This window comes from Ranitomeya variabilis, chromosome 3 (genome assembly GCF_051348905.1).
Source record: "Ranitomeya variabilis isolate aRanVar5 chromosome 3, aRanVar5.hap1, whole genome shotgun sequence".
Classification (NCBI taxonomy): Eukaryota; Metazoa; Chordata; class Amphibia; order Anura; family Dendrobatidae; genus Ranitomeya; species Ranitomeya variabilis.
The window spans coordinates 59640467-59662164 of record NC_135234.1 but is presented as its reverse complement, the minus strand read 5'-3'; the positions used below and the strand labels follow the sequence as shown (position 1 = coordinate 59662164).

Sequence of the window (21698 nt, the reverse complement as noted above, 5' to 3'; positions counted from 1 at the left end):
ATATATATATATATATATATATATATATATATAGTTCTAGAGACTTGAAATTCTCACGAGATGTCGATAACAACCCATCCAATCCACACATGCATATAAATCAAACCATAGATATCCATAATCTAAGTTATGTGTAATAATGAGAAATGACACAGGTAAATAGTATTGAACACATGAAGAGAGGTGTAAAAAGCCATGGAAAATCATTATACCAGTAGAAATTTATCAATAATTAAAGAGCAACCCTGCCACTTAGTGAAAAATAATATCATCTGGTTCAAATCATGTCTTATATATCCCATGATGGGTAAAACCAGTGAGCTATCTCAACACCTTCACAACATATTGTTGCAAAACATACTAATGGCATTGGTTACAAAAGAATTTCTAAATTACTGAAGGCTCCATTGAGCACTGTTGGGGACAAAATTCAGAATCTGAACAAGGCAAAAGCATAATTTCACTATAAACTATAAACTAACCACAACCAGGTAACCCCCTGATTTTCAAACTTTTCATTTTTGTGCCCATAAATCAGTGAATTATGTCACACAAAACAGTTAATAAATCACATTTCCCACATGTCAAATTTACATCAGCACATATTGGAAATATATTTTTTTGTTAGGATGCTATAACTGTTAAAAGTTGATCAGCGATTTCTCATTTTTCCAACAAAATTTACAAAACCATTTTTTAGGGACCACTTAACATTTGAAGTGACTTTGAGGGGTCAATATGAAAGAAAATATCCAAAAGTGACATCATTCTAAAAACTGTACCCCTCAAGGTGCTCAAAATCCCCTTCAAGAAGTTTATTAACCCTCCAGGTGCTTCACGAGAAATAAAGATATGTGGAAGGAAAAAATTAACATTTAACTTTTTTCACAAAAAAATTACTTTAGACCCAAACATGATTATTTGCACAAGGGTAACAGGAGAAAATAGACTCCAAAATTTGGAGTGTTTGGAGACCCCCTGATGTGCCTAAACATTCATCAAAAATATTTTGTTTTGCATCTTCTTTGAGAGATTCAGCCTCTCACCTAACCAATCACTTCTGTTAAACAAGCAGTGTCACCCTGTAGTCCCAATATACTCTCAATGTATTAATCAGTAATTACTAATGGACAATGCCATTTCATGTTTTACCAACATCTTGAATTCTGAAATGTATTTTTAACATTTTGAAAAGCTTTTAACATTTGAAAAATAATAGCATTACCTAGGCAAAGAAACATTCAGCGTGAAATGTTAAATATAATGTGTTGAGATCTTTCAATTTAATGCATGTATAAAAAATGTTAGCCATTTGACATGCATAAAATCCTATATTTTTAAATACATATTAAAATTGTACGATGACAGCATATTGCTAAGATATGCCATTATTTTACGATAAATAAAGAAATGTGGAAGGAAAAATTAACATTTAACTTTTTTCACAAAAATGTACTTTAGACCCAAACTTTATTATTTATTTATTTATTTATTTATTTATTTTCACAAGGGTAACAGGAGAAAATAGACCCCAAAATTTGTTTTGCAATTTCTCTTGGTTACACGGATACCTCTTATGTGGAGGAAAACCATTGTTTAGGCTCATGGCAGGGCTCAGAAAGGAGCGACCGTTTGACATTTTAAACGTAAAATTGGCTGGAATTGATGGTAGACAGGATATTGCATTTGACCCCCTGGTGTGGCTATACATTGAAAAAAAAAACAATTTTAACTCCAACCCTAACACAGCCCTAACTCCAACCCTAATTCCAACTCACCTCTAACCCTAATCCCAACCCTAACCATAACTACTACCCTAACCCTAACCACAACACTGGACCCAACACAACCCTAAACCCAATCGTAAACCCAAACCCTAACACAACCCTAACCCCAACACAACTCTAACCCCAACACAATCCTAACCTCTAACCCCAACACAACCCTAAACCCAATCATAAATCCAAACCCTAACACAACTCTACCCCAACAGAATCCTAACCCCAACACAATCATAACCTCTAAGCCCAACACAACCCTAACCTCAACCCCAACCCTAACCACAACCCTAACCCCAGCACAGCCCTAACCCCAACACAACCCTAACCCAACCCTAACAATAACCCTAACACAACCCTAACCACAGCTCTAACCCCAACCCTAATCCTAACCCTGCAAAGAATGGAAAAAAAATATTTTTTTTAATTATTTTTATCTAACTAAGGGGTGACAAAGGGGGTTTTGACTTATAATTTTATTTTATTTTGATCACTGTCATAGGGTCTATCACAGTGATCAAAATAAAAAAATAGGAAAAATCACCTATTGTCGCCTAGTACCTACCGGCAGATCTCGGCGGGCGCACTGCGCATGCGCCCGCTATTTTCTTCCAGGAAGATGATGTAGAGGGCTGAGGGGCAGAGCAGGAGTGCCCAGGGATGGTGGAGGCTCTGAGTGGGCTCTGGGGTCCCCATTTCTCTTTTCTCTGATATGCTAGATCATATCAGAGGAGAGAGAAATTAATTGAAAATACGACTTTTTTTGTGATCACATTATTTGGTGAATAATGGCAATCACGTGACAGGGGATGGTAAAAACTCACCTGAATTATGTTCTCTGGTGTCTCAGCTATCCCCGGTATCTGAGACCCCAGAGATTTTCAGGCTCTGGGGGGTGCTATACACTTTTTTCTCAGCACCAGTAAAAAGCGACACTGAGGAATAAGTACTCTTAACTGCCACCATTAAAAGGCGTATCAGTGGTTGTTTAGGAGTTAAAACTTGTCATCTCTTGTGAGACACAACAAACTACATTCATCAAAAAGATTTTGCTTTGCATCTTCTTTTAGAGATTCAGCCTCTCGCCTAACCAATGACTACTGTTAGACAAGCAGAGTCACCCAGCAGTCCCAATATACTCTCCGCGTATTGATCAGTAATTACAAATGGACAATGCCATTTCATGTTTTGCCAAAATCTTGAATTCTAAAATGTATTTTTAACATTTTGAAAAGCTTTTAACATTTAAAAAATAATAGCATTACCTGGGCAAAGAAAATGTCAGAGTGAAATGTTAAATATAATGTTTTGAGATCTTCCAGTTTAATGCATGTGTAAAAAATGTTAACCATCTGACATGCATAAAATCCTATATTTTTAAATGCATAAAAAAATTGTATAAGATGACAGCATATTACTAATATTTTACTATTATTATTATTATGTGACTGGAGTAGCCCCAAAAAGACAGTGGAGAGGAAGAACAGTTAAGGATGTCAACTGCTACATCAGTGCTGCTTTCCCTTGATTCTCGGGATTGGAAAAGATCTGGGGGGTGTCTTTAAGGTGAAAATCAGTGAGCAGAAATGGATTGCATATCCTAGTAATACGTCTTCGCTAGAGATGAGTGATTCTCCTCAATTCTCCAGTTTTCCTTAATTTTTTTTCAAAATAAATTAATTGGCCTCAAATTAAAAGTATTGTAAAGTTTCTACTCAGCTTGAATAAACATTTCTAACACTGACAGGTCTACTAGGACTATATCCAACTGCTTTCAAGTTTTTTAATGCAAGCACAGCTTATAAAATGTCAAAATGACCTCAATATATGTGGCGATGGGTAAATGGATGTTAATTGGCAGTAACTGCTTTATTAGAACCACGCTAATCTTCTTCATTTCTGTGCTGTCACACACTATCTGTAGAGCTTATTCAGTGCTTATGGCTTAATCTTACTATCTCGATGGCAAGGCTGCGAGTTCTGATGTCCATGTACTATGCAGATTCACCACAAATTGGCCGCTGCATTTCCTCCTTCTGTTTTTAACCAGGCTATCTCAGTCCCTCCTGATTGGCAGTGCTATAATACGGCTGTGCAATAATATTGGCTGTGCTGTAATATGTAACAGCAGCAAAACATGTGGAAGCCTGCCAGGCCACCCCTTTGAGAATGAGAGCTTTATCTTGCTAAAGCAATCTTCCACAATGTATAAAATGATGGTGGCCAATTTAAGCAATTTCTAGCTTCAATAAATTCCTAAGAACTTAATACCAATTCTATTTGCATTGAATCAGTTTCCTTTTACCTTAAGAGATGGAAAAAAATCATTTTTTCATTGCAAACCTATATAAATGATAAATAAATATAAATGCATGCAAGAGAATACATTTGCAATAAATGAAAAATACATTTATCTTTAATGAAAATTGGTACAGTAGTTGTACTGTAGTTTGTAAAACCTAGATTTCTTCCTCCCATGATATAGCATGTGGCTCCTCAGGGGTGGAAACTTAATTTACTATTGGATGTCATGGCATTTCTGAAACTGGATACAAGAGTCAAAGCCGTATCACTTTGGTAAAATTTATATAACGTTGTTACATCTCAGAGATTTTCACCTTTTAACATTCAGTGGGACTCCTGTCACATTTAAAAAGCCGCTTGAAAGCTAGAAAAAGATGGGGACCACTGTGATATATTAATCCATAGATAATGTATTATAAAATCCCCAGTCACACTCATCATAAGGATGCATGGCTACTTTCTGTTTACACAACAGGTGATCACTCTGTAAAGATGGATTACCACCACTGTTATATATCAGTTTCATTCCATTAGAAATTTGTACGACCGTGCACATCAAAAGCGAGACGACAAGTCAAGCTATACATTATTTAAAGATAATTGAGCTTAACTTGTTTTTTTGGTCGTATTAGTTCTATTCTATTCCTTCCTACAGCTGAACTCCATAGGAGTTTTGTAAATACCTGGCTAATGCATCTTTTTGACATAATCCAGCGTAATATTTTAGTTTGAGCAGTTATATCAATCACCCACACATAACCTTTTGCATATGTATGAAAGATTTCTACTTGTTATACATAGATATCTGTCTTTTAGGATTTGTTTGTTTCCAAGAGAATTTAAAAAAGTTCAATTGAAAACTATGAAACGGTTTATTGTATTTTTTTTAGTTTTTATTTTTACTAAAATTGCAAAGCTTTATAGTTTACAAAGATTGTGAGAGTCCCGCTAAGCTGTGATTTATTATGATTGTTACGTTTAGGAATTATTGTTGCTTTTATTTTCCCTTACCATTATTCCTTTTTATCAGCTCCTTTACTTCCTGCCAACTTTTAGAATTTCAACAAATAAAGATATTGTTTAAAGCGCACAAAGGAAATGTTTATGTGGAAGGTCATAAAACGGCAGAATTTAGTAAATGTATATAAATGCCATTTCAGTTTCAAGAAAATGATTTGTTTTTCTTATAATCTCAGGTGCGTTCGTCACACTATATTGTGCTTTAATCAATGATTCTGCGAACTTAAATTAGATTTTACTCATGTAATTTACATTTGTGATTAGAGTTTTCACACTAGTTTCCTTTTGTTCACAGAATCAATTACATTTTACTATTTTAGATAACAAAATGGACAATGTAGAAATTTAGATATTCTTTCTCACATTACACAAGATGGAAAAGGTTCACAAATTGTACATTATTTCAAAAGTACCATATTTTTTTAGACTATAAGACACACAGGACAATAGTTTAGAGGTGGTAAACAGGACAAAAATTATTTTAACCTGTCATCAGTAGCTGGCATGTCAGAGATCACAGGTGCATCTTAAAGTCCAAATGCGGTTTACCGTCGGGTCGTCGGAAGTGGAGCAGGGCCATAGTTACGTCATTCGACAGCAGGAGTTGGGGCAAGATCTCAATTTGCACATTCGATGGCAACCAGCATCATTTTCCTGAAACCCACCATGAGGTTAATGTGCACAATGGGGACTCCGCTCCTGCCTCTCACCACTGGGACACCCCCTCTTTCTAGCTCAGGGCCCACAACAACGTCCCACTCCAACCGCCACTAGCTTCCTACAGCGGCAACCCTGCTCTACTGCCACCACTGATCCCCCCATAAACTATATTCTGACTACAAGATGCACCCCCAATTTTCTTTCAAATTTTGAGGAAAAAAGTGTATCGTACAGTTTAAAAAATACAGTATATGTGGCATAACTCAAGGGAACTATGTTTGCTTTCTTATAGAGAAGCTACGGCATTACCTATAGTATATTCATAGTTTTCAAGATTGAAGGTTAGCTTAAATCCATTGAGTTCAAACTATAGCCTAACATGTTGATCCAGATGATCTATATATATATATATATATATATATATATATATATATATTTATTTCTTTTAAATTTGCAGATATGCTTTTTGCAGAATTCAACTACTAACGTAAAAACTTGATGCAAAAAATGTAAAGGAGCATTTCACATTTAAGGTTCATGACCTGAAAATAACTAGTTACAAAGTATCTTTGGTGCTCTCTAGTGATTCATGTCACGTAGATTCTGAATCAGTTTCAAGCATGTGAAAGACATGAGAACTATGACCTACATGTACAGAGGGAATGTATTGCCTTAACTATAGCCAAACTTAAAAAAAAGTGTAGTAGCCAGTACATCCAATTGAAACAAAGAGGAAAAAAGGATCTATTTAAAATATAACTTTTATTAAATATATTAAAATCAAATACTTGGGTTCTAGGCAGGCATTACTCTTAGGAATATGATAGGGTAACTATTTTTGCATTTTCCTCCCATAATCCAGAGTTTATTTGTAAGCCCTTGGGTGGCTTATCCGATTTTACATTTTTGTGTTTAATTTATTTATATATTACCTTTGGATTTTAATGTACTTAATAAGTTATCTTTTAGACAATTGGATGTACTTAAGAAAAATGTTCCTGTGCTGAGATAATCTTATAAATGTGCCCCTGCTGTGTACTGTGTAATGGCTGTTTCTGATTGTGCAGGAACATGGTCTGATCATACCACATCTCCTGGGCAGGGGAGGAAGCAAAGAGATATATAGGACATGACACCACATGATCACTTATTCTTTCTCTTAGATAAAACATTGCTTAAAAAAGGCAGTGAAATGTTTTACCTCACAAAAAGAATCATTTCAGATCCCATTCCGTCATGTCTGTATACTCTTTTGCTCCCCCCTCTTCCCAGGAGCTGTGGTGTGATCAGACCATGTCCCTGCACGGTCAGACAGCCATGACACAGTACACAGCAGGGGCACATTTGTAAGATTATCTCAGCACAACATGATTTTTTATCACATCCAATTGTGAAACTTGTTTTTATTCAAAGATCTATTTATTAAAATCTGAGTAGTTTGTGACAAAACCCTTTTAACTATAGCTCATTAAAAAAATGACGAATTAACCCCCTTAGTTTTGGAGATAAGGGACATGAACAAAGGAAAACATTACTCTGAATAACATAGCAAGTATTCTTGGTTCTTTTTGTTCCAAGACACCACAACCTTATCATTATTATTGATGGCAAAATGGCAAATACTAAATATTTTTTAACTACTAATGTCCATAGTCTCAATCACCACAGCCCTGATCTAGTATTTAACCCTCGGTCAGACGCATCTCTGGCACTCCCAAGTTCAGGCGCAGTGTGCATGACAAGCACAGTTTAGAAAAACCACCTATAATATCGAATTATCTCAATTTCTGGGCTCTGAAACTAACAGTGACCTTCAAAGGAATATATTAAAAGAGTGTACACAAAATCAAATGCAAAAAACAAACATTTAAGAGCCATAAATGTAATAAAACAAAAAGTACCCAAATTTCACAACTACTGCCAAATAACCTCCAGTTTTCAGGACAAAACTTTTACTAAATATTAAAGTTAGGAAAAAACTTAATTGTAAGGCACTTAGATGATACTGGAGTTATATTCACATCGATTCAGACATTAAAAATTTAGCAGAAGAAACACAATGGTAGTGAGAAAAGCAAGATTGGCAGATTGTATTATCATATCAGAAATTGTTATTACATGTTAGGGCATAATTTGCCTGAGAGGCCATTTCTAAGGAAACCATCCTATTTGTAAAAAAAAAATGCTTATTTCTATAAAAAAAATCCACAAACTTTGCACTATTCATTCATGAAACGAGCAAAATAAACAATTGTGATGAAAAACCTTTGAAAGTGAGAACCTTCAGACACAATGAGCCTGGGAGGCCACAGAGGTCACACCTGCTCTATGCAAGGATGGCTGTAGAACTGAGTGGAGGGGAGTTTCAAGCATCACCTAAAGATAGGAAGGTACTGGAAAGGGCAGGATCCCCTGCCACTTTGACGAGGGAGGGAGTCAAAAATGTGTGAGCTGTGTCTGTCAGGCCTATTGCGCCTGACGTAGGGTTAAGAGGTACAGTACATGCAACTTGAAATATGCAAAATGAAACATTAATGGTTGAATTGATCAAATGGGAAATAATACAGTTCTGCTATGTTTCAGATGATACAATAATGATGTCATATGTGTGAGGCAGTGACCCCTGTTATGGCTAGGTGGCGCTGTTTGTGCTCTCCAGAATGTGCACGGAAGTGTAGTGAGGCCTTGAGGGCGTACTGCAGACACAGATGTAGCTGTAATTAGAATGGTGAAGCAGTGACTGATGAAAAGCCCTGTAGTAGAGGAGGAGATGTGTTTGTGTTGTTCTTGGAAGCAGACAGAGCCGTTGTCTGTAGAACTCTGTGTGAAGAAACACAGGGGCAAGAGGAACCAAATAGACTGACACCCTGCGTCTCGGGCTGTCTTATGTTTACCAGGCTGCAATCCAGAGGATAGCATGCGGTGCACGGCATGAGTAAAGAGACTTGGTACCGGCATGTGGTTGCCCAGGGAAACTGGACAAATGGAAGTCTGGCCTGTTTAGGGACTGCAACCTAAAGCCGTGTATTGTATATTTCTAATGGACTGTGTGAAGAAGCCGTGTACTGTGTATTTCCAATGGCCTGGGTGAAGAAGCCGTGTATTGTGTATTTCTAATGGACTGTGTGAAGTAACACATTAAAGGAACATTTTGTTTGAACTTGCTTGGTCACTGCCATTTCACTACGTACGGTGCTACCGCTGCATCACATATGTTAAAGTACTGTATTTAAAAAGCGTAAAGTACACAGTAAGCGACCTATCACTTTTCTTCTAATCCCTTGTCAAATGTAGGGGACTAACACTAATTGCTGAGAATTATGACGCAAGCCCCACAGCAGATCAAGGGTTAATGAGTACTTTTTTTTTAACCAGATGCTTCATTTGGGATATTAAGACAAAATTTAAATATTAATAAATGAAAAACTGTCAAGCCTTGTTATGTCTCAGACTCACTTATTGAACCATAAATGCAATTTCATTATTCTTGAAGGCAAAGTAACTCATTAAAATAGGATTTGCACATGAGCTTGTGCACCAATTAAGTTATAAATATCCAATGTTTGTCAAAACTGCAAGTTGAAAAAAGAAATTGGAGAAAAACATCCTGGATACATTGCCTAATTTGAATTTATGATATGCAAAACCTGGGAAAGAAAGAGAATAGAATGACTGCACAATAGCAGAATGACTTGATGCACAATGTTCAGCAAAGACCACACACAGACAGAGAATCATCAACTTGGCAATAACAAAGTACCATTGATGAACATGTCTAAAGTGAATACAATTGGAACTGGTGTCTAAAGGTACCTTCACACTAAGCGACACTGCAGCGATACAGACAACGATGCCGATCGCTGCAGCGTCGCTGTTTAGTCGTTGTGTGGTCGCTGGAGAGCTGTCACACAGACGGCTCTCCAGCGACCAATGATGCTGAAGTCCCCTGGTAACCAGGGTAAACATCGGGTTACTAAGCGCAGGGCCACGCTTAGTAACCCGATGTTTACCCTGGTTACCATTGTAAAAGTAAAAAAAAAACCACATACTCACATTCTGGTGCCCGGCGTCCGCTTCCCTGCACTCCTCCTGCATCCTGTGTCAGCGCCGAACATCTCCGGCATCTCCCACAGAGCAGAGCGATGACGCCACTGCTCTGCTTTATGGCCGGCACTTACACAGGATGCAGGAGGAGTGCAGGGAAGCGGACGCCGGGCACCGGAATGTGAGTATGTGTTTTTTTTTTTTACTTTTACAATGGTAACCAAGGTAAACATCAGGTTACTAAGCTCGGCCCTGCGCTTAGTAACCCAATGTTTACCCTGGTTACCAGTGAAGACATCGCTGGATCAGTGTCACCCACACCAATTCAGCGATGTCAGCGGGAGATCCAGCGACGAAATAAAGTTCTGGACTTTCAGCAACGACCAGCGATCTCACAGCGGGATCCTGATCGCTGCTGCGTGTCAAACACAACGATACCGCTATCCAAGATGCTGCAACGTCACGGATCGCTATCGTTATCGTTCTAAAGTCACTTAGTGTGAAGGTACCTTAAGTGGAAAAATCCTGATACTACAACTTTTAATCAGCAGAGTTGAATGGCCGCTGAAAGGAACCTTGGTTGCTCAATTGTAAATAACATGAAAGATATAGATAATTTAAAAAGAATTAATTAGTTGGTGGAACGTAAAAACTCATATACTGTACCTACAGGAACCCTACTATACCAACATAAAGAGGTTTGGGTAATTACACATTACCCATGGATGTTCTTTAGTTTTGCTAGAATTTGTTTTACATATATATTTTTAGTTTTTTTTCCTTCTTTGTGTAGTTTTTTTAATTGTAGATTTGTTAAAGTGCAGGCTGTTTCTATTTAGAAAATATGAAATGTTGCGATAAACACAAATCAAAGTACAACGAATGATCTTCACATCACTAGTGAGAAATGGAACACATACAATTCACAGTCTTACTCTTTCATTTAAGCTATATCCTATCATGTTATTTCAAGTGACTCCCAACTTCATTTTAAAAAAGATAGGGTCTTGACAAATAGTAAGGAGATAGAGAAATGTCAGCCATAAAGAGAGATGAACACGTGCGTTCATTCACCTATTTGTTGTGCCCCGTGGCCTCTTACACTGTTGATTCAGGACATCACTTAAGTCATAAGATCAAAGAACACGTTTTCACTTGATTTCAGGCATTCACATGTTCCTTTTGCCTAACTGTAGTTTAGGTGTTAGATGAGAATTTTTCTATAACAGATATTCTCTTCAACTATCTTAGAACATAGGCAACAGAACATGTGGTAACTGTCTCTTTTATCTGAGTAACAAGAGTTAAGATCTCTTTATAGTCTTCCTCATTAGTGGTCTCCTTCCATAATCTTATCTGGCAATATTTACAGTACATGTCAGACATTTTCTTTCCATCTAAATGAATGCAATCCAAAGTATTGGTATCTTTCAAAATGTTCTAGTATCAAACTAGTACTTTAATAATAGGGCAGAAGAGTGGCTCAGTGGTTAGTACTGTTCCTTTACTGGGGTCCTAGGTTCAATTCCAACCAAGGACAACATCTGCAAGGAGTTAGTATGTTCTCCCTGAGTTTGCATGGGTTGTCTCCCACACTCTACAGACATATTGATAGAGAACTTAGATTATGAACCCCAATGGGGACAGTGATGATAATGTCTGTAAAGTGCTGTGCAATAGGCTTTGCTATGTAAGCAAAACATAATAAATAATTTTGTAGAGTTGGGTGAATTGATTTGAGGGACCAGCACAGTAGATTCTGGTGGCTGTCCTGGAGGCTTGCAAATTTGTAACCTTATGGATTCCTCAGTGGGGCTTTAATTATCAGGGGTTGATTTCATCATTGACATCATTGTGGCGTGACATATAGATGATGTTGTGCCAACCCGGCTAATCAAAAGCCACATTGAGGATCACAGATGGTAAGAGATTTGCAATCATCCTGTGCAGCAACCAGATTTTACTGACCTGGTTCATCAGGCAGGTTAGTAATATCTGGCTTCTGGTTGACTGTAGTTCAACAAACCAGTCTGCCCAACTCTATAATCAGTGGTTTTTTTGCCTTTTTTCATCATTTTTTTCCCATCAACTCATTCATGATCAGTTGAATTTACTAAATTGACAAACTCTACAGCTTTTCAAGGGTCTCGCCACAGAATTTAAATTGGGCAGAGGTATTTAGGCTTTTGCAACACCTTGATTTTTTTCTTTATCAGCCATTCTGATAGATTTGTGTGCTAGGAATCAATGTTACACTGATAATATCAGGGCAATAACTGTAATAGAAGTAAACAGTTTTTTAGATATTTATTTTTATGAGCGTGTTAAGCATATGCCATTGTGTGTGTTTATCGGTGTCAATAAGCCTGATCAATGTCCCTGTGATTCTAGGTTGTTGCACAGTGAAACACAAAGACAAATTAGAAAGATGGATTTATGATAAGAAATCTGCCAGACCTTTTCCACAATGCCTCTGAATTATGCGCATTGTGGTAAAATCACAGTTAGACACTTGTAATTTATTTTTTATTTTTTACCCTTTAGTGACTAACTTAAAAGTGAGATCATACAGGTAACATCAGTTTCAATTATAAGGTGTAATCAACTTGCACCCAAGTTTATGCTTTTAAACATCGGCACACTGTTCCTAAAATGTACGTGTTTTACAGGTAACTTTTCAAAATAGGATATTATGTGTGTACATAAGGAAAATCACTATTTATTCCCTTTATATTACTTATATTCTGCATTTTTCACCAGTTGTCCTTTCTCTAAGTTCCTTCTCCAATTTTCAGCTGTCTTGGTTGGTTTAGACTAACTTTTATGATGTGTTCTATATACCACATATGTAAGAAGACAAGCATCCCTGCCTTTGTTCTCTATACCTCAAAGACAGAAGCATGAGCATAAGAAACATTACACAGCAGTATAAGGCAGTGTGGCTGTGAATCCTGCACTGAAGTTAAATATATTTAACAAAATCTGCAACACAAGGAGCCCATGCCTGCCTGGTCCTTTACTGGCTGGTGTGTTACAGTGATACCATATCATATAAAGCAAAATTGTATGTAGTACACTTGGAATGATTTGGGATATTTTGGCAAAGGAACAGAAACATGTGTTTGCAGTTTTTTTTAAATTAATAAATTGACCTTATTTACTACTTATATAAATGATGCAATAAATCATATTTCCACTTTCTCATGGCATATTTTGGGATATTATAAAAAAATATTTTTATCTAAAATTGCTATTATTTATTTTTTTAGCTTCTGCAACTTTTATTTATCATAGTACATAGCCATTTACAGAAGACTGTTTGCAGCCGAAAGCATCAGAAATTTAATTGCTTGGTCTCTGCCAGCTTCTCAGTGATCACTAAACAACTAATCAATGTTGGTTAACTTTGGAAGCAAAAAAAATAAAAAGAACAAAAATAGTTTATTAAAACTTATTGAGAAAATACATGCATTTCAGTAAATCAAAAGTTCACCAACCATGTATATACAGTAGCCTTGACACCATAGAATCCATAATCAGAGTGTAACTTTAAAGGAAACCTGTCACCCCCAAAATCGAAGATGAGCTAAGCCCACCGGCATCAGGGGCTTATCTACAGCATTCTGTAATGCTGTAGATAAGCCCCCAATGTAACCTGAAAGATAAGAAAAACAGGTTAGATTATACTCACACAGGGGCGGTCCCGCTGCGGTCCGGTCCAATGGGCATCGCGGTCTGGTCCAGCACCTTTCATCTTCTTACAATAACATCCTCTTCTTGTATTCACACTGCAGCTCTGGCGCAGGCGTACTATGTCTGCCATGTTCAGGGCGGAGCAAAGTACTGCAGTGTGCAGGGCAGACAAAGTATGCCTGCACCAGAACTGCAGCATGAAGACAAAAAGAGGATATCATCATAAGAAGATGGGAGGCCCCGGACCGGACCGTGATGCCCATCGGATCTGACCACCCGCCCAGGTGAGTATTATTATTATTTATTATTATTATTATTATTATTATTATTATTATTATTAATTGTTATAGCCCCATTTATTCCATGGCGCTTTACATGTGAGGAGGGGTATACATAATAAAAACAAGTACAATAATCTTAAACATTACAAGTCCTAACTGGTACAGGAGGAGAGAGGATCCTGCCCACGAAGGCTCACAATCTACAAGGGATGGGTGAGAATACAGTAGGCGAGGATAGAGCTGGTCATGCAGCGGTTTGGTCGATCGGTGGTTACTGCAGGTTGTAGGCTTGTCGGAAGAGGTGGGTCTTCAGGCTCTTTTTGAAGGTTTCGATCGTAGGCGAGAGTCTGATGTGTTGTGATAGAGGGTTCCAGAGAAGGGGTGATACGCGAGAGAAATCTTGTATACGATTGTGGGAAGAGGAGATAAGAGGGGAGTAGAGAAGGAGATCTTGTGAAGATCGGAGGTTGCATGCAGGAAAGTACCGGGAGACGAGGTCACAGATGTATGGAGGAGACAGGTTGTGGATGGCTTTGTACATCATGGTTAGGGTTTTGTAGTGGAGTCTCTGGGTAATGGGGAGCCAGTGAAGGGATTGACAGAGAGGAGAGGCTGGGGAATAGCGAGGGGACAGGTGGATTAGTCGGGCAGCTGAGTTTAGAATAGATTGGAGGGGTGCAAGAGTGTTAGAGGGGAGGCCACAGAGCAGGAGGTTGCAGTAGTCAAGGCAAGAGATGATGAGGGCATGGACTAGGGTTTTTGCAGATTCTTGGTTGAGGAATGTACGGATTCATGAAATATTTTTGAGTTGAAGACGGCAGGAAGTGGAAAGGGCTTGGATATGTGGTTTGAAGGAGAGATCAGCATCAAGGATTACCCCGAGGCAGCGAGCTTGTGGGACTGGGGAGAGTGGGCAGCCATTTACTGTAATGGATAGGTTCATTGGGACGGTTGCGTGAGATGGGGGAAAGATGATGAATTCTGTTTTGTCCATGTTAAGTTTCAGAAATCTAGCAGAGAAGAAGGATGAAATAATGGACAGACATTGAGGGATTATCAAATTATTTAACCTCTTTTTCTCATCTTTTAGGATACATCGGGGGCTTATCTACAGCATTACAGAATGCTGTAGATAAGCCCCTGATGACGGTGGGCTTAGCTCATCTTCGATTTTGGTAGTGACAGGTTCCTTTTAAAGAGGTTGTTTTTCTTTCATTTTTTTTCACTAGCTCCCCACTTTCCTGCCTCCCAGCCTTCTGCTTGCCAGAGCATGGCACGATCCTGATGATTGACAGTTCGGACCAGCAGTGTCTAGCCAGGACCATGTGCTTTCTGATGCTGCTTGCAGAGACAGATTTGTTTCTCTAGTAGGGGAGGAGCACAAGGTGCACTGAAGTTGGCCAAAATCAAGCAATTGGCCACCTTAAACACAGCGTAAACTACTTGCAAATATACAAGTTCCTTGCCGAAGAAACAGGCTACCTATGATATGTACAGCAAGTTTGGCAACAAACTTTGAATTATAGAATCAAAAATCCCTCCATTCTTGAGAAAAGGGGGATCTTAATAAGAAAATGATAAGAATTTTAATAAGAAGTCAAATACAAAATTGCTGGATTTTACAAGCATTTTGAAACTTTACCAGTTTAATGAGATGACACAAACCATTTAATTTGCCTTAATCTTAAAATGAATAAATACAACTCTAAAAAGAATTCATTTGGCTAGCAACAAATTTGTCATTTGTTTGTTCACCTGATTGCATTGAATGGCTACAACGTTTTGAAGATTTTGACATATTTCCTGTATCATACCGTACATTGTAAATATTTTATAAAACCATACAGCTACTTTATGCTTTTATCTGGTTTCTTGGTTGTGTATTTTACCTATTTTTACATAAATGAGTTATCCCAAAATTGCTTTCTTTCTTTTTACAGCATGTACAAAGTCTGACTAATGAAAATGGAAAAAAATACTCAATGATTGAACTTCACCTGAAAGTTTCAGTTCAACTCTATTTTCTCCAAAGTTTTTCTTTGTAAATTGGCTACGTGAACATTTGTTACTAAAAATAAAATTTTCACAACCCCCCGGCCATCTGTGCGCACTCTTCGGTATTACCATCGAGGGTACAAATGCTTTCATCATCAACCTGTAAGAATGTGCTGACAGCCATCGTCCAGAGATCCCTGTGAACAAGGGAATGAACAGCCCAAACTGCCATTCACATATCAAGGCAGCTGGTTAAACATTTGCAGCTGGAGCAACGACATGAGAAAGGTCCACTGCAATTACACAAGAAAATATTAGCCCAGGAGAAAAAAGTGGGGATGACGGAAAGTAGGATATTTCATTTTAATTGTTTATTTAGGATTTTATGAGTGCTGTTTTCAACAAGCAGAAATGCTTCACTTGTCCGTGCACCGAAACAACACAGATATGTTAATTATACTGGAGTAATTTTAGGCAACGAGCGGTTGAGAAAATGAACCAACCGGCAATAGAGCACAATACTCACAAGGTAATTGGAAACATATTATTCCTTGTGCTGCTTTACCAGGCAATAATAAATGAAAATGATGTTCTAGGCCTGGACCGATGCTTACAAAAGAGCAAAAAAGCCAGAACAATGGTTCCAAAATACACATTTGTCTTCTGCTGTACACGGCAAGGAACAAGAACCGAAAAATGAAAAAAAAAATAGAATTTATATTACGATACCAATATTTTTGGTGGGATGAATAGCTTTTGGCTACAGGCTCTGCCTTGTAATGTAGATATAGAGCAGATAACAGGGCTCAGTGCTGCAAATCACGGTTACTACCTCCTGCTAAGGAGTGATTTTATATAGGTTTCTCTGGATTTTATGTACTGTGGCACATACTTAGAAATGTATGTCGTTTGGACATAATATCGAATAGCAAATATGTAGAGAGAAAAGTTTAGACATCAGAAGTGGAAACGATTGTAGATGTTTTAAAAAAATGTCATTAGGTTTAATTCTAAATTACAGAGAGATGAAACGATAGATGATACATGGAGGTTTTGTAAATTCAATTTACAGACAACTTGTTCTCAATAAACTGAATGTGCCTTATAATAATAGTAATAATAATAATAATAATAATATTTATTATTATTACTATTATTATCAATAATATTATTATTATTGTTATTTGTACATCTTAATAAATGTAAGATGCAAAAAAAAAACTTGACACTCACTCATAAAGATAGATTAATGGAAGACTGGATTGATGGATGGATGGAGAAAGTCTTCAATTGGACCAAAACATTTCCATCACTATGAGCCATTACATTTTTCATAAATTTGTATTTCGGGTGTGCTGCCTCCATTTTTTATCGTATTGGAGGATTGGTTTATACTTTAGAGGCTTTGCTCTCCTCTGTCTTTTGCTATTGCTGCACTATTTTTTTCTATTTAGATAGATAGAAAAAGAAAGAAAGATAGATAGATGGATATTAGATACAGAGATAAATAGATAATAAAAAAGATAGATAATAGATAGGAAATAGATAGATAGATAATATATAGATGGATAGATAATAGATAGATAGATAGATAGATAGATAGATAGATAGATAGAAGATAGATAAAAGATAGATGATAGATAGATAGATAGATAGATAGATAGATAGATAGATAGATAGATAGATAATATATAGATGATAGATAGATAGATAGATAGATAGATAGATAGATAGATAGATAGATAGATAGATAGAGAGAAAGATAGATGGATATTAGATAGATAGATTGATAGATAACCTTTTCTTTGTTCTAAGCTTAGCACTATTAGAATATAAAAAATAGTTCACTTTCCCATTGGACAGGGGCAATGATGTTACTGTACAGTTCAAACAAGCAATAAATCAGATGCACAGCATAGACACCAATTATTGGGCAATTTTTGTCAGAATTCTGGTGCATTTGAAATAATAAATCTGCTATTAATATGCATCAATCAATCAATCAATATGCAGTGTGCACAGGGACAGACAAAATCTACACCATCTGCATCTTTAGGGGGCCCATTGCTACATTACCCACCTACAACACTTTGTGCTGCCTAATTTATTGCTCACACTGATTCATACGGTTGGTGATTATTAGAGGAGTGGTACACAATAGAGATATTTCTTCCTTTTTAATGGAAGTATGTTCTCTGCACCCTGAAACAATCAGATTAACAATTAGAGGGCTTGCATCGCATTTATTAGTGCGTGATTGTGCATTTTTCGGTGCCTGTGTGACAATGTACATGGCATGTATGTGTTTGGTGTGTATGTCTGTATATCTCATTGTGTATACCTGTAGTGTGTCTGTGTCAGGGCATGAGTGTATGTCAAAGTATGTGTCTATGTGACTATTACATTATTGCATGACTCCTCATCATACGAGTTGATTATCACAATCACTTTTATTAATCCCTCAGAGACTATAGAAGAGTCGGAGTGGATTACAGAGATCAGGAGGCAGTGGTGTAGCCCTCCTCAGAAAATGAGCCTCTTTTCACTCCGCTCTTCTCTTCTTTCCAACAATCTGAAATTCCTTTGGATTGTTACAGTGGAGGAGATTATTTAGTATGCTAGTCTCATGTTTTCTTATGAGCTCTGCAGTGCATTGTAGCTTAAAATACCAGACATTCGGATCAGCACTCAATGGCAAAGAAATGAAAATGTCATGTCTTTTTCCCAGAAAAGATAGTAGAACTCTTGTCTGCTCTTTGCACTTTTGTCTTCATTTTCCAGACCATCTTTCTGATTCAACTTTTATTGACATCTCAGACAATGAATGAATATAAAACGGTTATTAATAAGAATAATTTATTGCAGTCTGATTATCTGGAGGAGACGATATAGGGCAATCTGATTCAACAAGAGCGTGACACCACCTTTGGTGTAGACATAAACACCGAGTGTATTGTCGGGAGTCTAAGGACTGAATACCCGATTGAGAATAGCTGTTCAAGCTGCTTCTACTACAGAAGCCCAGGCTAAGAATTTGGGGGTATTAGCAAAATGTTTGCTGGGAGGTAGTAGTTCTTATCTTTTCTAAAGAGAGTTTTTCAGCTGTTTTCATAATTGCTCTCTTCTGTTTTAAGTTCATTGAATCATAGATAGGAGAGGTTGTGGTGTGCTTTCTGTAGAGCCAATGGCACTCCAGTGTTAGAGACTTCTTACATAATAGGAGTGGGTTAATGCCAGGTTAAAACGTCACCTTCTCATCAAGGCTGTTGCTAAGACCCTACCCAAAAATATGTCTTAATCAATTTACATGTCTTCTATCTAGAGGTGTTAGCAGTTTGAGCAGTAAAACCTGCTGGTTGACTGAGTGGTGGAATTGCCTATAGCTATAAAGCATCTTACAATTAGAGAAGGACTCTGTCACAAGTCCATTGTTCATGGTAGATTGTCAGCTCTTAATATGGCTTTTATGAACAGGGTTAGCATTAAAAACTCTGTCTACCAGTTTCCAAGGGTTTCCCTGTTCTTCACCCTTTAATCCTTTTACAGGGATCTGGACTTATACAAGGGCCTCTAGGTTTGGACCACGAAGTAGGCTGCTGTTGGTGGAGAAAGCTGGCGGTAAAAAAAGTCATTAGATGAGCTTGTTACCAGTAGGTCAGAAGTGGAAAGCAAGTGGATTGTCAGAAAAGAGAAAAATCAAAACATCAACACAGGGGCCGAGAAACCGGATGTAGACCAGGCAAGCTGAATGAACTAACTGGCAGCTTGACCAGCTTGACACTGCCTACTGGTGAATTATATAGGGAGGAGCCCTACCTAATGCGCACATCAGATCTTAAGCCCACTGCATCAAAACATAAGTGAACATGAGAAGTAAAACTGGTTCCAGCATTCTTAAATCTAAACAGGTGCATGCTGCCATCACCCAGCAGCATTCACGGATTTAGTGCAGCACCGCCTAGCTACCAAGTCAGGATTAAAAGCGGTATGTGACAAACGCTGCAAAAACGAGATGTAGAACTAAATTTCATTTTTCCAATAATTATAACAAAATCGATTCAATGGCAAAAGGTCAAGGAGGTGGAGAATATGGTGCAAATACTATGCCACAATTTCAATAAAATGATCCTTTATTAGATTTCCTGAAAGCAGAGAAACAACATTTATAAAAAGTATATATACAAAAGCAAGAATACCTCAGGGACATGCAGTGGGTGGCAAGTAAAAATTGTTGTAGACAGTTAGTCAAAACATTTATGCATAGCATATGTGAAAAAAATACTTATATGACTCTTAAAGCAATGCACTATCAATTGCAAACCTATCAACCAAGAAAATGTATAATAGCCTGTGTCTATGGCATTAGAATAAAACAATGATTTTTTAGTTTATTTTTTATAGTTTTTAAGGGCACATACGGTATAAATGTTAGATTATAGTAATCTGACCACAGAACTATCAAGATAGTGTTCTGTGCGTAATTATTAATTATTTACAAAAGCAAAATCAGTATTAGTTCTAAAGGGCACACGTGACTTTAAACCTCAGCAATAGATTCACAAAGGGTTATTATATATATCAAGGCTATATGCAGCACTTATTTCATTAAAGCATAAGAAACTTCAGATCCCATTCAGTAAATCTCAAGTTAGCATAGTCTGTATAGCATAAATGGAGACCCCAAGGGGCTTTCGGACAGGCACAGGGTAAGCTAGCTCCCTCTATTTTTGCTATACAGACTATGCTAATATGAGGTTTACAGGATGGGATTAGAAGTTTTTTATGCTTTAATGAAACTTGTGCTGCATACAGTATAGCCTTGGAATATAATAACCCCTTGCTGCTGAGATTTAAAGGCACAGTATGCACTTTAGAACTAATACTGGTTTTGCTATTTGTAAATAATTTAATAATTACCACAGAACACTATGTAGGTAGTTATGTGGTCAGATTACTATAATCTAACATTGCTACTGTATATGCCCTTAAAAACTAAAAAAAAATACTAAAAAATCATCATTTTATTCTAATGCCATAGACACTGGTTACTATGCATTTTCTTGGTTGATATGTTTGCTATTGATAGTGCATTCCTTTTAAAGTAATATCATCATATACCGAAAATACTCAATTATAAGCTGACCCAAATATTAGCCGAAGCACTTAATTTTACCACAAAAACTGGTAAAACTTATTGACTCGAGTATAAGCCTGGTATGCATGGCCTCCTCATCCCCATCCTGGTATGCATGGCCTCCTCATCCCCATCCTGGTATGCATGGCCCTCTCATCCCTATCCTGGTATGCATGGTTCCTCATCCCCATCCTGGTATGCATGGCCCCTTCATCCCTATCCTGGTATGCATGGCCCCTTCATCCCTATCCTGGTATTCATGGCCTCCTCATCCCTATCCTGGTATTCATGGCCTCCCCATCCCTATCCTGGTATTCATGGCCTCCTCATCCCTATCCTGGCATGCATGGCCCCTTCATCCCTATCCTGGTATTCATGGCCTCCCCATCCCTATCCTGGTATGCATGGTCTCCTCATCCCCATCCTGGTATGCATGGTCCCCTCATCCCTGTCCTGGTATGCATGGCCTCCTCATCCCCATCCTGGTATGCATGGCCCCCTCATCCCTACACTGGTATTCATGGCCTCCTCATCCCTATCCTGGTATGCATGACACCCCATCAGAAAAACATTAAAAAAATAAACTATTTTATTTACTTTTCCTGTACTCCCTCGCAGTGTCCTGTTCTGATGCCAGTAGCTGATTTATACTTATAAGCAGTGCATGGCAGTGACATCATGTGCTGCTTACAAGCAGAGGACAGCTGCCGGAAAACTAACTGCTCACCACACTGGGACTATGGGTGTGTGGAGCAATGAATATTCATTGATCTTTAATAGTGGGCACAG

The 21698-nt window shown here is 37.6% G+C and overlaps 1 long non-coding RNA gene across 1 annotated transcript in view; it reads left to right on the top strand.

The window, feature by feature from the left end:
- The window catches only part of LOC143815148 (uncharacterized), a 67142-nt gene extending 51264 nt beyond the window's left edge, over positions 1-15878 (top strand). The window contains exon 3 of the long non-coding RNA XR_013223691.1: positions 15721-15878. This is a non-coding gene — a long non-coding RNA (uncharacterized LOC143815148). The remainder of the gene's footprint in view (positions 1-15720) is intronic.
- The last annotated feature ends 5820 nt before the right edge of the window (positions 15879-21698 follow it).